Source organism: Polistes dominula, unplaced genomic scaffold (genome assembly GCF_049000335.1).
Source record: "Polistes dominula isolate Pdom_NZ unplaced genomic scaffold, Pdom_raw_medaka contig_354, whole genome shotgun sequence".
NCBI lineage: Eukaryota > Metazoa > Arthropoda > Insecta > Hymenoptera > Vespidae > Polistes > Polistes dominula.
The window spans coordinates 115,979-133,252 of NW_028300855.1; positions in this window are offsets into that span (position 1 = coordinate 115,979).

Consider the following 17,274-nt stretch of genomic DNA (forward strand, 5'->3'; position numbering starts at 1 on the left):
TTCCGTAAGATGAAAATTTTCACAAAATGGTGATGACTTTAAATTTGAATAACTAAACCGTAGCTGATTATTTGAGAACTTAGCAATAGATAATTCTATATTGGTTTTAAAAGCATCGTTATCGATATATTTCAAGTCATTTCCTTCCATGTTAAGTTCTTTTAACAATTCCAAATCATGCAACAAATATCTATAAAAAATATTTATATTTGAAAAACAATATTTGGTGTACACTTATTAATTTTAAAATAAATCTTGTAAACTTCATTCATAAAAAAAATCTTGTTTACTTCATAAAACAAGTAAAAAAGGTAATAGAAATAAACCAGATAGAAATGATTTTAGCAGACCAATATCCAGGCATTAATTCAAGAAAATTCAAAGAATTTTTAAAAGAAAAAGGAATAAAAATAATATTTACAGCCGTAAATTCGCCATTCTCGAATGGTTCAAATGAAAGGTTAAATCAAACTATAGTAAATAAAATTAGATGCAAAATTAATGAAAAGGAAAATAAAAAAGCATGGACAACAAAAGCTCATGAATGTATAAAAAAATACAATGAGACAGAACACTCAAAAACTGGATTTGCCCCAAGATATTTATTAGATGGATCAGAAGTTAGTATTGTACCAGAAGAATTAAAGGAAGTTGAAGAAAAAGATATATGGCTTAAAAACAGAAAAACAGCAATAGAAAATACGATTAAATCTCATAACTTTAATAAAACGCTATTCGATAAAAATAGAAAAGAACACAAATTTAACATATGAGATTTAGTATATATAGAGAATGGAAATAAATTAAATAAAACAAAATTGGATAAATTAAGAACTGGACCATATGAGATAATAGGTCAGATATCGGACTCAATATACAACATAAAAACAGGAAAAAAGAGAAATACAGATTTATTCCACATAACAAAGCTCATACCAATCACCGATGAAACAGAAGATACAGATAAAGAATGATAAATATCACAAATGGAATACAAATTATAGAGTATTTTCACTCGGTGGGGGGGAGATGTAAAGAAATTGTACTTTCTTCCGTTGTGATTACGAGGGGAAAAAAAAAAAAAAAAAAAAAAAAAAAAAAAAGAAACGCGCTTTCATGAGTAAGAAGGTAGTAGGAAAGGCGGTATGTGTATAAACATGATTGGATATACAAACCAGAGAGACAAAGGAAAGACGTGACGTACATAGATTAGATGGAATATATAAATTCGAGAGAGAAAAAACGTTACGGATAAAAATCAGATTAAATATTTAAAGAAAATAGATAGATTTAACGGACTAAGAAAGTGATTGCTAAAAGTGAAGAATAGACATAATTGTCGTTTTTCATTTCAGGTAATATTATATTGTTCATTTTGTAAATATTGTATATAGAAAAATAAGGTTGACATAGAAATAAATTCGTTTCAGAACAACGCTTTGTGCTATTCCTGATCTATATATATATATAATATATATATATATATATATATATATATATATATATATATATATATTTAAATCTTACATAAATGACAGTTGTATCGTAGCGCGTATCGATCTTTACTCGTAACCTAGAGATCAAGTCTAATCAGATTATCTTCTTAGTTTCATTTTTTGTTTTTTTCTGTTTTTTTACAGTAAGTTGTATTATTTTATTTGAAAATATAATAATAAATGTACGATCCGAAATGATCGTACGGTAATTAGCTATAGTTAAATCGCGGGCGTCCGATTTTATCGATTAGGATTCTAGATCGATACTCATTGCGAGCATCGATCAACTACCAGTAACTATCGAAGCGCTCCTTTAGTTACCCCCACCTCTCGCCTCCCCACTTCTCAATCCCCTAGTGCATACGCCCTGCTAGGCCAGTACAAAGGGACATTCATCCTATTTCTTCACCGGACGCTTACGACTACACATCTTCAAAGATTATAGAGGCTATAGTGGACAAAGGCTTTAAGAACTCACAAAGGACAACGGATAGATCACCTTATTCTTTAAGTCTTGTGAAGGCAAGCCTATTCGACATCACAACCCTTAAGGTTGTGATTGCTATACTTCAGGAGGGCGAGAGGTGAGATTTTTCCATTATTATATTTTATATCGACGGTATTTTCCCACGTGGTTACACCACGTGGTGAACTCTTCTTGTTATAATTAAAAATTGTCCAGGGTTTTTATGCCGCAAGGCTCTTCCCTGACGAGCTAATAAAAAAAGGCATTGTTTCTTTGTTTGGCTCAATCACGTGTTTTATTTTACACCTTCACCTAATCCTTTATTCTCCACTTCATAGCATACAACTAATGATCAGAGGACTTTTCATTGTGAAGAATCTTTGGGTCATAACAGGTCTTCAATCCGTATGATTGTAGAACAGCTGTAGCGTTCTTGATTACCGTTGCTGCTTGCAAGGCAATGGCAGCCTGCAATTTTTGATGTTTCAAAACAATACATATTTATGTTGGCGAAAGCGTAAATGCGTGTAAATATGTTATATTGAATTGTAGGGCCGAACATAAGTGCGTAGCTTGAAAGTAACCCATTGTTGGATTTCGCCGAGTCGTCGGACAACACTCGTTGTATGTTGCAGATCTGTATTCTGTTGAAAGCTGTTCTGCTAATTTAAACAAGAACTCTTTTTATGGAATTTGTATTCCTGTATTTCCTTGTAAAGGATCCAAGCATTTATAGCTGCCAAATTTAAAATATTGAAGAATATTTGGAGTGAAATAGATGCCGGCGCTTGGCGCGAAAGAGTTAAGAACACATCAATTTGATGAAATCCCCACATTATACCTATCTTACGCGACAATAGTTCATTATCGGTCTCATGCAAGTCTTGTATATTCGTATCTTGCTTTTGCTGTTCATGTTTGTTTCTTTATATGATATCCATAACGAATCCAGCGATAATGGAAGCTTTGATTGTTGATTCATTTACCTCCTCTTCTAGGATTCTATTGCTCGTAATGATCGGTAATAGGTATTTAAATCGCATCACTTGGTTGACACTTTGATTGTATATTGCTAACTTGCATTGTTTAAGCTGTTTGAAGATGGTGAGTGATTCAGTTTTCTGTACCAAAACAGTCATATTAAGTTTACCTGCCGTTTTATCGAGCTTGTATAAAATCTATTTAGAATCATCTTCATCTTCCGACATGTTGACTTCATCGTTGGCCATGTTACCATATTAATTTTAGGTTTCTTTTCCTAGCTCAACTACTTCTCCAGCTTTTCTTACCTCCTCGATTATTTCCCCCATGATCAGGATAAAAAGGATCGAACTTAGACCGTCTTCTTGTCTGATTTCGCTTGTTATTCAGATATTTTTTGATGTCTTGTTACCGGTTCTAATTATTGTTCTGTTTTGGATGTTGAGTTTTTTTATAATATGTAATATATTTTCGTTCACTCCTCGAACTTTTCAGAGCTGTAGCACGTCACAAAGCTTCACGTTGTCAAACGCTTGCTGGAGGTCAACGAAGCACATAAATATTAGTTTGGTTAATTCTATCACTTTTTCAGCTATTTGTCGTAGTATGAATGTTGCGTCCATTGTGGATCTGTTCTGCTGGAAGCCTTGTTGTTCCTCGCTTATTCCAGTCTGTAATATTTCCTTTGTCAGGATTTTCGTCAACAACTTCTGTACTGCACTTTGGGGACTAGTTCAGCGGTAGTTCTTTATGTCTGTCTTTGACCTTTTTTTGAATATAGGTATGTTTATACTCTCTTTCCTCTGCACGTGTACTTTTTTTTCGTTTAATATTTTATTAAAGATGATACTTACTTTCTCTGTTAGTGCATTTCCTCCATATTTGATTAGTTCGTTTATAATCTCATTTGTTCCTGGAGTTTTTCGGTTTTTTAATTTATCCCTCGTTCTATAAACTTCTTCAGTGCTGATGGTTTAGTCATGTGATTTTTCTTCTTCCTCGTCCATGCGTATATTATTAGTTTTCTTCGTCCCATCTCTGTACAGCTCTGAGAAATCGTTTCCCATTCGTCTGTTGTGATTCTAGCGATCTGGACGTATTCGTTTACATGTTTCTTTCAGTTTCTTAGCATACTTTCTTTTGTGCTCCGTATAGACCGTGTTCCATGTCAGCTGAAAATTTTTTCCAGTAATCGCCTTTGATCTGTCTAATTTCTTCGTTTACCCTGTTTCTAGTTCGTCGGTAAACGTCATATGTTATTATGTTACTTCGGTACTGTAAATTGGTTAACCTTATTTCTTCGTCTAGGGGCGATTAATTTTGCTTCAAATCATGGAGTAATATTTCGTTTTGTGTTGATGTTGCAATTTCTTCTGCCAAAGAGCTTCTTCATCTGAACCTATGATGATCGCTTTTATTTTTTGTCATGCCGTCTTTAAGTTATCTAATTCTAGTAGTATCCTTGCTTATTGATTTTAAATTAAGTTTCTCTGTTGTAATCTGTTTTTTTTTCTAATTTCGTTTTTATGATAAGCGTGTTTTTTCTTGTTTTCGCCTGTACCAGATTGTGATTAGTGCTTGTATTTGCTGAACTTAGCATTTTGACGTCTAATATCTTTGTGGGATGTATATTTCCGTTTATTATTATATAATTTATTGTTGATTTATGTATTCTTGTGTTTTCGTAGAGGAATTTATGTTGTGGGTAATGTTGGTAAAATGTATTATTAATACGTGGATCGCCCGTGACAATAGAGTTAGTCAGCCTATCCCTAATGTCATTTTCAAAGTCCTTAATAAAACGATTTTTTATCCCAATAAAAGTCTTGTTGCCGATCAAGCGTTAAAATCCCTAAGAATTATAGTCTTATCTTTCCCAGGTATTTTTGGTCTAGATACGCTTGAAGCAGTTTGTAGAATTCTTCTCTTTGTTTTTGTGGTTTATCTTGTTTATATCTTTTGACTGTTATATTCAACTTCGAACTTAATTAGTGTCGTTCCCGTATAGGGAAAATAAGAGCTAGTGTATCAAGCCGTTACGCTAGGCGAGTATCGCTATGGAAAGAGCTTCATTTACCGACTTTGCTTGAACGACTATTTTGAATCTGTCATCGGTAATAGGTGCTGTTTATAATGTAAAGTTTTTCATCCTATAAATTGCAAGGTAATTAAAAAATATTTTTTAACGTAAAATTCTTTAATATATATTAAACGATTATTATCAAAGAAATAATTTTTAAGTGGTATAATCAAAACGTTAGAATTATATCGAGAATAACAAATATTTGCATAGTTATTAGATTTATGAGTTTGTTCCATATATGTGCAAGATAATAAATTCATTATATTTGTGTAATAGTAATAAACGAAAGAATATTTTTCTGTGAACAAAGAAACGACAATTAAGGTTTATATTTATCACATTCAGTTCTCTATTCAATTTCTTAACTGCTTTTAATTATAACCGTATAACCGTCTCGTTTTTCAAAACAATTTAATCATAAGTAGGTTGATTTTAATGTTTATGTTATCAAATATAAATTAAAGATAATATATTTTGTTTACATATATATGTAATATATTTAATACAATTCTGAATATGGTTTAATATATTACAGCTTTCGTAATGAAACAAATGAAAAACATTTATTATTGCAAAAAATTTAAATTAAATTATTTAGCAATAATTTTATTATTGCCAAAGTAAGAATAAAAACATCGTTGAATTGAAAAATTTCATTTCTTTGTTCAATGTATGTATAGGTAGCCCTCATAAAAAACGGTATCTTATAACACGGTTTCGCTATTACACGATTGAAAATATTGCGGGAACCCTCCTACACCACGAATTCTTATAAAACGGTTTTCTCTTTCAAAAAACATTTGTTTAACACTGTACTTTGGTAATCAATCGAAATCGAAAATCTTTTGTTTATAGCTCTTGAGAATGTTCAATGTTTATTAGTAAAAGAATATTTAACGAAGCGGAAATGATGAAAATAACATGCGGAACTTTAAATTAAAACGATTCTAAGGACCTTAGCGATGATGAAGATTGTGCAGTTAGTAATTGATCATTAAAAAAATTATAACAGCGCCTAAGTTTAGTGGAAAATCTCGCGTTATCTATCTTCAATGACGAAAGAAGCAGAAAGGAGCAGAAAATTCAAAAGAAAGCATCATACCTATCTAGCTCCATACCGAGAAATTCAGAAAGACCTGGTAAGAAACAGCAAGCAAAGTAAAATACAGATTTTTTAAAGAGGGAAGAAGATGCAAGAACTTAAGAAAAAAAGAAAAACGTTCTAAAGTCAAGGCGATATTATTCCACCGAAAAAAACGTTCTCGGTTGAATTAATCGAGCAGTGACGACGAAGAAATAAATTAAATAATTGTTGCGATAAATTTATATTTTTTTTTGAATTTTACATACATTTATATTAATAATTATTTTAGGTTTATTGTTTAAAAAAAAATTATGTTCATAATAAGTTTTCGAATAATAACACCCTTTTTTGTATTGTCTCTAGGTCTCATACAAAACGATTTAACACAACATGCCATTTTCTTGATACTAATCTACTGTGTTATATGAGGGTTACCTGTACATACATACATATGTATAAATAAACTATTGAAGAACAATTAGGCATTTTGTTTTGACAAGCAAATTATTTTTTACATAACCTAAATTTAATTTCATTAATATAAAATATAATAATGTATTTGCTTTATTTATTCAGTTTTATTTTATTTCATTAAGATTAAATTATTATATTTCCTATTTAATAATAGATTTTAACATTTGTATAGAAAATAGAAATAGTCTATTATATACTATTTAAATTTTTCAATTTTTTTAGGGTAGGTAAATTATGCTATAAGACTTATCTCTATTCTTCAATGCACCTAAAGTCAATTACTACTACGTTCGAAAAACATAACCTCTAATTGTAAGTAAAATATAATTTATATCATTACCAGAAATAATTTAACACGTTGAGCGGCAGGTCAGTCAATAGTGGCTAACACAAAACCTTACGTTTAGGCCACGTCCGACACCGGTGACTGACACAATTAACTGCTTTTTAATACAATGTAATGCCTTTGACTTGACGAAATTTTCCCTGAGGACTCGCGTAGCGCTTAACGTTTTAAAATGTATTTTCATTCAAAACTCATTTTAGATTCTTAGCAATAGTCTGATATCTAATTGATGTTTGAATATGTAAATGCATTGTAATTAGTTCACCAAAAATATGAGATAAATTAGGCAATATTTTAATTTAATTTTCATTAAGTATTATATAGTAATTATTTTTTATTTATAATTATTATATGCAGGTAACCCTCCTACAAAGCGACATTCTATAACACGGTTTCCTTTCAAAAAATCTTTATACAACTGAGCAGCATCAAAACAAAAGTGTCCTACGCTACTGCTCGGCGGGCTGCGTTGAGCAACAGTGTTTTAAGGAATAACCTTTTCATCTTTAAGACATTAAGGTCCAGTCCTAAGCCATGTCAGATAAAGATGAAAAAAAAATTTTAAGGAGAAATAAATTTACTATAGAATTCAAATTACAAATATTGGATCGTCATGACAAAGGAGAAAAAGTATCCGACATTGCTAAAAGCGAGAATATGAATCTATTCACAGTCTATGATATTATCAAAAAAAAAAAAGCATTAAGAAGTGCAGTTGCTGCAGGAACTTCGATAACCGCAACTGATATGAATCCCAGGCAGACGCCACTAATGAGGAATATGGAAAAGGAACTCAAAGCTTATATTGATGATTGCAGGGAGAAAAGACTCCAATTGGAAAATAATTCCATTAAACAAAAAGCAATCGAGATTTACAAAAAACTTCAAGAAAACGGAGAATCATCTGGTAGCACAGATTTTGTGGCAAGTGAATGTTGGCTCCAAAAATTCAAAAAGCGTTATATATTTGATACCAGAAATGTTAAAGGAGAATCTGTGTCGACTGATCGTAAAGCAGCCAGGACAGAGACTTCTCCGGAAAGAAGCCGAAATCTTAAAACTGAACTGCAAAAATATCCAGTTGCAGACCGAGAAATTTACGATGACTTGATAATAAAGTGTATGCCAAGTAACATTTCAAATATTGTCAAGAGGGAAGAAGATGCAGGTTCTTCGATAACCTCAACTGCTATAGTTTCCATTCAGCTGCCAATAATGAATAAGATGGAAAAGGAACTCAAAGCTTATATTGATGATTGCAGGGAGAAAAGCATTCAATTAAATAATAACTCTATTAAACAAAAAGCAATCGAGATTTACAAAAATCTTCAAGAAAAGAGAGAATTCTTTGTCAGCAAACCTTTTATGGCAAGTAAAGGTTGGCTCCAAAAATTCAAAAAGCATTATACATTTGATACCAGAAATGTTAAAGGAGAATCTGTGTCGACTGATCGTAAAGCCGCCAGGACAGACACTTCTCCAGAAAGAAGCCGAAAATTTAAAGCTGAACTGCAAAAATATCCAGTTGCAGACCGAGAAATTTACAATGACTTGATAATAAAGAGTATGCAAAGTAACATTTCAAATATTGTAAAGAGGGAAGAAAATGCAGGTTCTTCGATAACCGCATTTGATATAAATCCCAGGCAGACGCCACTAATGAGGAATATGGAAAAGGAACTCAAAGCTTATATTGATGATTGCAGGGAGAAAAGCATTGAATTGTATAATAATTCCATTAAACAAAAAGCAATCGAGATTTACAAAAGTCTTCAAGAAAAGGGTGAACCCTCTGGCAGCAAAGCTTTTGTGGCAAGTAATGGTTGGCTCCACAGATTCAAAAAGCGTTATCCATTTGATAGCAGAAAAGTTAAAGGAGAATCTGCATCGACTGATCCTAAAGCTGCTAATACGTATCCAGAAAATATTGAAAAGATTATAGAAGAGGAAGGATTCACAGAAGATCAGGTTTTCCATACCGACGAAACTAGACTTTGGTGGAAAAAAATGCTCCATAAAAGGTTTATATCGGAAGAATCTTCAGGTGAAATAGAAAACGTGTGTTAATCAACACAAGACGAAATTGATGACACATTTGAACTTGGTGAATCAATCGATAGTAAAGATTTTATGAATATAGATCTTAAAAACGATCAATTTGAATTAATGGTTGAAGTTGACGAATCAAATTTGATGGAAATAGCATCCAAAGACCTAAATCAAATCGATCCTGATGGCTCTAGCACTGATGAAGATTGTGCAGTGAATAAGTAAACATTAAACAAATTAGAAGAAGGCTGAAGCTTAGCTGAAAAACTCGAGACATTCTTCTTAAATGCAGGTCATTGCGCAGAAAGAAGCAGAATATTCAAAAGAGAGCTGCAAAATTGTCTAGCTCTATACCGAGAAATTTACAATGACTGGGTAAGAAAAAGCAGGCAAAGTAAAACTAGATTTCGTACGGAGGGAAAAAGGTGCAGAAACTTGAAATGGTGGAAAACGTCCTGCATGTGAAGGCGATATCATTTTATCGAAAAAAGACGTTCTGGTTTGATAAATCTCAGCAGTGACGACGAAGAAATTTGTTAAATTAAAGCTGCGTTCAATTAAAATAATTTTTTAATCCTTAAACGGGGCTGAGTATGGAATCGTCTAGAATCAAACCACTATTCAAGCCAACACACACCACTGAAACCCCATCATTTATTGTGAGTAAGAAGCTTTGAAACATGCCATAGAGATAATAGCCAACAACCACAAAAAGAAAAAAAAAAGAAAAAAAGAAAAAAGAATAACAATTGAAAGAAAAAAATGAATTTCTAATTATTAATAATTTCGAATGATGCATTATTACTATTTAATTTCTATACATTTTTAAACATTTTACTTTGTTTTTTGTTTTTATACCTTAACTAACTTCCTTCCATTTTTTTTATATATTCATTTTATACTCGTCCTCAAAGTATTTTCTTTTTTTTCTCCTCCTAACTTAACAAAATTCAAAATTAAGGTTATTTTTCTTACACACTATATATTCATTCCTTTTTCTTTTTTATCTTTTAATTCTATGAAAAAAAGTAATATATATATTATTTTTATAATGAAAAACATTAATAAAATAATTAAAATTAAAATAATTGAAAAGAAAAGACAAATTTACATTAACATTAACTTTTTTTATTACTAATATTTATTTTTTTTGCAAAAGTAATATTATTTACACGTTTCATTTTTTAACATAGAACAACAATAAAAGAATATAAAAATATTTTATCCATAAGATAAATTTTATCTCTGTCAACTTTAAAAAAAAAACATGTAAAAGAAAACAAAGAAATTTATTTGATTTATTTTTAATTTTTGTAGAAAAAATAAATTACATATCAATAGTAATAGATTAAATCATATGTATTGCCAAAGAAATATTGTTACTCAAGGAATAATATTGTATTAATAATTTATTGTTTATTATTATATTTTTAGCATATACTTACATTTTTGTGTGTAACAAACGTTTAATAATTTTATTAAATATAATTCAAGGGCTGTAAATTAGAAACCAATAATATTATTAGATAGAGGTGGCGATACATATTTAAATAAATAGATAAATAAAAAAAAATAAGAAAAAATAAATAAAAAGAAAAAGAGATAAAAAATGTGTATGAATAAATAATTACGATTGTATGTTCATAATAATATGTCATATCATTTGCATAAAAATAATAAAATTAAATTAAGAAAAGAATAGAAGAAAAGAAAAAAAAACATAACCCTACATAAAAATAATCGAAAAGGTGAAGTTCAAATATTTTATTGATGAGTAAGAATATGTTTTGTTAACATTTGACATAATTGTTATCGTGAAAAATTTTCAATGAACTGTTTTTTTTTCACCGAAAAAAATTATTGTGTGAGAGAGAGTGATAGTGAGAGGAGGAGGGACAAAGAAGAAAAGTAAAATAAAAATGTAAAATTTTATAAATAATTTTTGAAAATAGAAAATGAAGAAAAAGAGGAAGAAAATAAAATGATTAAAACAAGTTGTAAATAATGATTATTAATCGATATGTGATAAATAAGTTAATACACACATATACTAATACACATAGAATTTTTTTATTTGAATGATAAAATTAAAATAAAAAATAATCAATAAATTTCGTGATAAAAAAATAAATAAATCACAAAATATATCACATAACTTTTATTTACGTACTATATAATAATTATTGTTTTTTTTTTGCTATTTGTATTTTTTATTTTACTACGACAATGAACAAAATGATAGATGTTTGTTTGAAGAGGTGAATTACGAATAATTAATTTAAGATATTTCATTAAAAGTACTCTTCGCGTGTTTTGAATAAAATATTTGCACTAACGTGTGTACTCCAAAGTATGTATGTACTGTATAAATGTATGTATGCATGTAAAAGTATGCGAAAATAGATATTTTCTAATAGAATCAAATGTTTAATCTACTACTTGTAAGTGTCTGATGACAAAATAATTTCATTGTGATATATTATAACGTAAAAGTTGTGTCTGGCTTTTAAACAAAAAGGGTTGCAACATTCGTACAATGTATCAATAGAAAAAAGATACAAAAAAAAAAACATAAAAAGAATAGAAAAGACATTACAAAATATTTAATCCTAAGTATACCGAATTTTTCAAGATTTTTATATTAAATTAAAACTGTGATATAACTTCTTACAATTTTTATTTCATCTTAAGTTTGCAAAATAATTTTTACAACTTTTAAGGGATTTTTTTCTTTTTTTTCATGCAATAATGGATACTGTAATAATATATTCACAAACGATTTACAATGAAATGACCATTAAATCATCATTACTAAGAGTTAAAATTGATAATTTATGTAAAAGTAAATCATATGTTTATTACAAGTTAAAGACTAAAAACAAATATACATTATATATACATGTTAGGTTGACTGAAATGTAATGTCGCTTTTTAACCTTAAAATTTGAATTTTAAGATAGAATGAATAAATTTTATCAACAACTTTTTATTAATAATAAAAAATGGTAATACTACCCATGTTATGAGCAATTTTTTTTTATCTGATATGCAAAATATTTAATATCGCAACAATAAAATTTATCAATCGGTTCTTTGATTAAAATATTAATATAAAATTTTGACATGCGTAGTTACGACATTACTTTTTGGTCCCTTTAATATTATGTGTTGCCATATTAGAAAAGAAAAAGAAAAAATAAAATAAAATGTAATATTTATTTATTTATCATGAAATTTCAAGGTTAGACACGAGATTAAAGAAAAAATGTAGACAAATGTAAGAAAGAAAAGAAGAGAAAAAATATGAACAAAAACTGGCAATCCTCATCTATGTTTATAAGATCATAGATCAAATATATCATACGACAAAAGTCAATCCTAATAATTAATAATAATGAAAAATAAGAAACGTATAATATGATTGGTATGTGATTGAATATTAATATAGTATAATATAAAAACAAAACTTTCTTTTGTTGCCATTTTATTATATTTATAGTTCATATAATATATTAATAATAATTATGATAATATCTTACAAATGATTTTATTTGTCGTTATATTATCTATTTTTTATTTACCATTTAATTATTTAAGAATTTGTTTTTACACGTAAACTAATTTATCTCTCAACAAAAACAATAACAACAACCATGACCAGTGTTACCTACGTATTGTTTTGTATTTAATTTAATATTTATTAACAAAATGTATAGCAATTGCGTGACAACAGGCATATGTTTTTATAATTTTCTTTTTTTATATTTTATATGTACACAAAAGACAAAAATATATATAGACATAATGCAATATACTAAAGTAAGCTGAAGAAAAAATAAATAAAAATAATGAAAATATGTATAAATAAACGGTTGTATTATAATTAAATGTTCAATTGGTGTAAGATTAATAGAAAATTATTTGTTTTTGTTTATCAATTTTTGTTTGTTTGAAAAACATTGAGTGAGTAAAATAAATTAGTATTAGATCAATAATCGAACCATGTTCCTAGACGCAGCGTATATATGAAACAGGACTTGACATTATGTTGTATACTGTTTTCGAAAATTATATGTTTTTTGGTAAATAAATTATGAGAGTTTTTCTCTGCAAATAAATATTCTTGTTTTTACAAAACAACTTTCATCAATATACTTAAATCTGAACTTTTTAGAACTTTTTTATTCATAGAAGTCAAAAAAAAAAAAATACAGTATTTATAATACAATACAGTAATTTAAGAAAAAATCGCAACATTTAAAATGAAATATTTAAATAATTCATAATAATAATGTAAATAAATTATAATTTTTGTATATTTAATTAGATTTGCTTGATAATTTACCTGTATAATTTAAAAAGTCATATTCAATTCTATAAATATGTTAATTATATTTTAAAGTTAAATATATTTTGTTGTAATTATTTTTCTATATATAAGATTATTCATTATCTCTTAAAACCAGAATAGCTCTTAAAGTATGATAGTAGCAGAAAAGTGGATAGGAAAAAATTGGCATGAAAAATTAAGAACTACAAAATGACATTAGTATTTTTTTGCTAAGTGGAGTCTTTTTTGAGATTTATTGATTAACTTTGTTATATTAAAATAGCTGCCTAATTTAAAAGTAGCATAATTTTATTTCTGATGGAAAAATGAATATTATTCACCTAATAATCGGCATTATTTTGGGAGTCGTCGTTCACCTCTGCTGTAGACTAGACGTGTTTACTTGAGCACGCGATTTCTCCTCATTTCTTCCTCATTTCTCGAAATAATCGCGTTTGGTAAAATTATATTCTTTACGGAGTTCATTTTCGCTTTTCTTAACTAACCTTTTATTATAGTAATTCTTTATCAATATTTTTGTGTCATTAAAAAAGGAATTTTAATTTATCAACAAACGAATTTTCGGAAATCATCAACATAAATATAGTTCAACCATTAAGTAACATAATAACTGATAAAGTTATTTTTTGAACTAACTAATCGGCAAAGACAGTCTGCTACGTAGTATGATAGCGGCGCATGGAAGCTAACCTTTCTAAGAACCTGCCATCTATTGCTAAGAATTTAAAATCTAAGGCGAGTAACCTCTTCAGCCGCTTAGTCAAAAAACTCCGAGGGTGCCCTAGAAAAAAATCCTCTCTAAGAGAGGGTAAAACAACTCCGGAAACCAAAAATAGTTGTTTTTCGAGCTGGCTCACCATTGGAGAAACTCGTAAGCGGCAAAGAGATAGCGCATTGAACCACGAAGACTTGAGCATTCCCGACAAAAAGATAGCATTCACCCCGTTTATAGCCAAAGAAGCGTCTCAACTGTCGGTGTCACAGGTCTGTGCTATATGGAAAACATCGAGCTCTTTCAAGGATCGTCGTTAAACGTCGTCTGTTGCTGCTAGTACTGAGTCTTCGTTAATTTACGTTTCCCTTCTCGAGAGTGTTTCCTAAAATATAATCACGACAACTAACGGTCGAACTGTTGTCGGGAAAGACGAGGTATCGCAACGGATCTCGCTTAAAAATTTGTTAATAAAATTTATTGACGATAACAAGCGCAACTTTGAATCCCTATTCAACCGCCTTGAGAATTATCTCCAAACCTTAACCGCTCAATACACCGAGCTAAAGCATTTACTTGAAATGCACGAAAAAACCTGTGTGCAAGGCTTATCTAAGGTTAGTAATCGAATTGATGCTATCAAACGCAATCTCAATGCCTCCCAGTACCCAGATAACTCGCCTTCACTGATTTCTTCGGAGATTTGAACACAACTTGACTTTTGTAAGAATTTGATCAGAAAATCTGAGTCTCTAGCGTGACGAAACAACCTAATCCTACTAGGGTTTACATTTCAGAGCAAGAACTTTGTACAAAAGGTCAATTCCTACTTCGCAAAAATTTTTAATGTTCCTTACTATGTAATCTAGGCGAAAAGGGTGGGAAAGACAAATAATTTAATTATTGTATAAATAGCAGATTTTAATTCGAAAATTGACTTAAAACTGAAAAAATCAAAGCTGCAAAGCACAAAGATCTCTTTCAATCATGATCTTTCCCCAGAAAAAAGAAAAATTGAACATTAGCTTAGAGATGTGGCGAAAACTGAACGGGCAAGGAATATTTCAGCAATGCGAAGAATTCAGAAGATTGGCATAGGTTTACATGGAGCCTTTCTTAAAATAAACTAGTCTTTACTTCTTTCTCGTCTTCAAGGTCTCTTCGCAAGCGTGCAATAAAAGCTCAACACTCCACGCAGACAAAAAACGACATGGTCCTGGCTCAATAAAACTCTCCTTCTGGAAAGTTCATGATATCGCAAATCTGGACAATTTGGTTAATATATGTCCACCCATGGTAATCGGTCTCTCAGAAACTTGGTTACTGTATGCTACAATTTTTCTACCCTACTTTTTGTGCGACTTTAACTACATCGTGTAACTGGCTATAACAGATCAAGGCACGGGTAGACCTAGCGAAGACTTAATGCTGCTATCCAGTCCCAATTTAAGCTTTACTTTTATTGAGAGATCCTTCTTATGGATTTTTTCTATTTTTGATCATTCTCAATCTAATTTTAAACTATTTGTAGGAACTATTTATTCTAACCAGCAATATAAGATGCCCTATGTCCTTGAACTACTAAAAATAATGACAGACGAATTACTTTTAAAATACCCAGATCTCCTATTTGTGATCGGTGGTGATTTCAATGCGAGAGTGGGGAGTTTGGGTTATGTAGACAATAACTTCATCTCAAATTTTACACAAATGGCAAATCGCTCGTCGCTTGACAAGTGTGTTAACAAACGCGGTGCTTAACTCTTAGAATTCATAACAGAATACGGTTTTATTCTATTAAATGGGCGTTTTCCCGGTGATCTGAAGGGTCTTTATACGTTTGCAAATAACAACGAAAAGAGCATGATTGACTACATCTGAATTGATATGGCACACGTGAATATCGTCAATACGTTCGACGCGGACTACTCATTATCTGGGTTAGACCACCTGCCAATTCCGCTAGTACTTAAGCTGCCAGGAAAATCAAGTATTAAAAATGCTGTCGAGTCAAAGCGTAGTGCTAAAGAAGAACTATTATTAAATGTAATAAGGTTCAGGCACACAAGTACCCAAACTACTTGTCAAATTTAGACAATATTCCTGAATCCTTTGTAAATATAGAATCTCTGTCCCTTGTGCAGCAATACTATAACCTGATCTCAGTAATGAAGAGAGCTGCCACGAATACGAATACGCAGTGGGAGATTGGTAGAGGTACTCGAGATTTTTTTGGCAGACCGTTGTATGATAGTGAGCTCAGGATGGCCAAAGGGTGGATCCAGTCCTCACTGAAATTATGCAAAGAATTTAACTTTGAACAAGCTTATAAAATACAATATCTTGAGTATAAGAAAATATATAACTTACTCGTGAAACTAAAAAAAAAAGAATTTTTAGTTGGAATTCAAGCAAAAAATTTGCGAATGTCAAAAACTCAAATAATATTTGGGCAACCGTAAAAGTTTCTTCAAAAAACGTAACAACCTAAATTGCCCTATTTCTCTGCAGGGTTGGGAGTCGTTTTTTAGCCAGACTTATTCTACAAGAATCGGACTTAACATCACCTTTTTGGCAGCTCCGATCAGGAGCATGACTCTGAGATCTCCCCAGCTGAATTTTGGTCTGCTCTTAAAAAATGTAAAGCGGGCAAGGCCCCTGGGGAAGATATGGTAAATGCGTAGTTTTGTAAAGCTCTACCTTTGGATTAGCTGCATTACCTCATAGCTCTTGTCAACAACATTCTAAAGCAAGAAAAATTATTAACAAATTTTTTTTTCTTTCTTCTATAAGAAAGGAGAAAGAATAGATCCGTTAAATTACCAAAGCATAGCACTTTGCAATAATATTAAGAAAATTTTAACCCATATAATCACAAGCAGGATTACCCGGTGGGCAGAATCCAGCGAAGTTCTTCCTGAAGCTTAGACTGGTTTCTTTGCAATCTGCCCTAATTTCAAGCTCCTCCATGAAAATGCTTCAGCTTTTGCCTTGTTTATCGATTTTCTCTAGGCTTTTGATTCAATCTTGCACACTCTTCTCTAGCAGAAACTATATGCCCTCGGTATAAGTGCCAAGATTATTCGCATTGCCAAAAAAATTTACGATAATACTTCATTTGTGGTTAGGCTTGGAAATGAATTTTCCAAACCCATTGAGGTCACTGAAGGAGTTCTACAGTTGAAAGTTCTAAGTCTTTTACGGGGTAAGGGGTAGTCAGAATTTAAAAAAA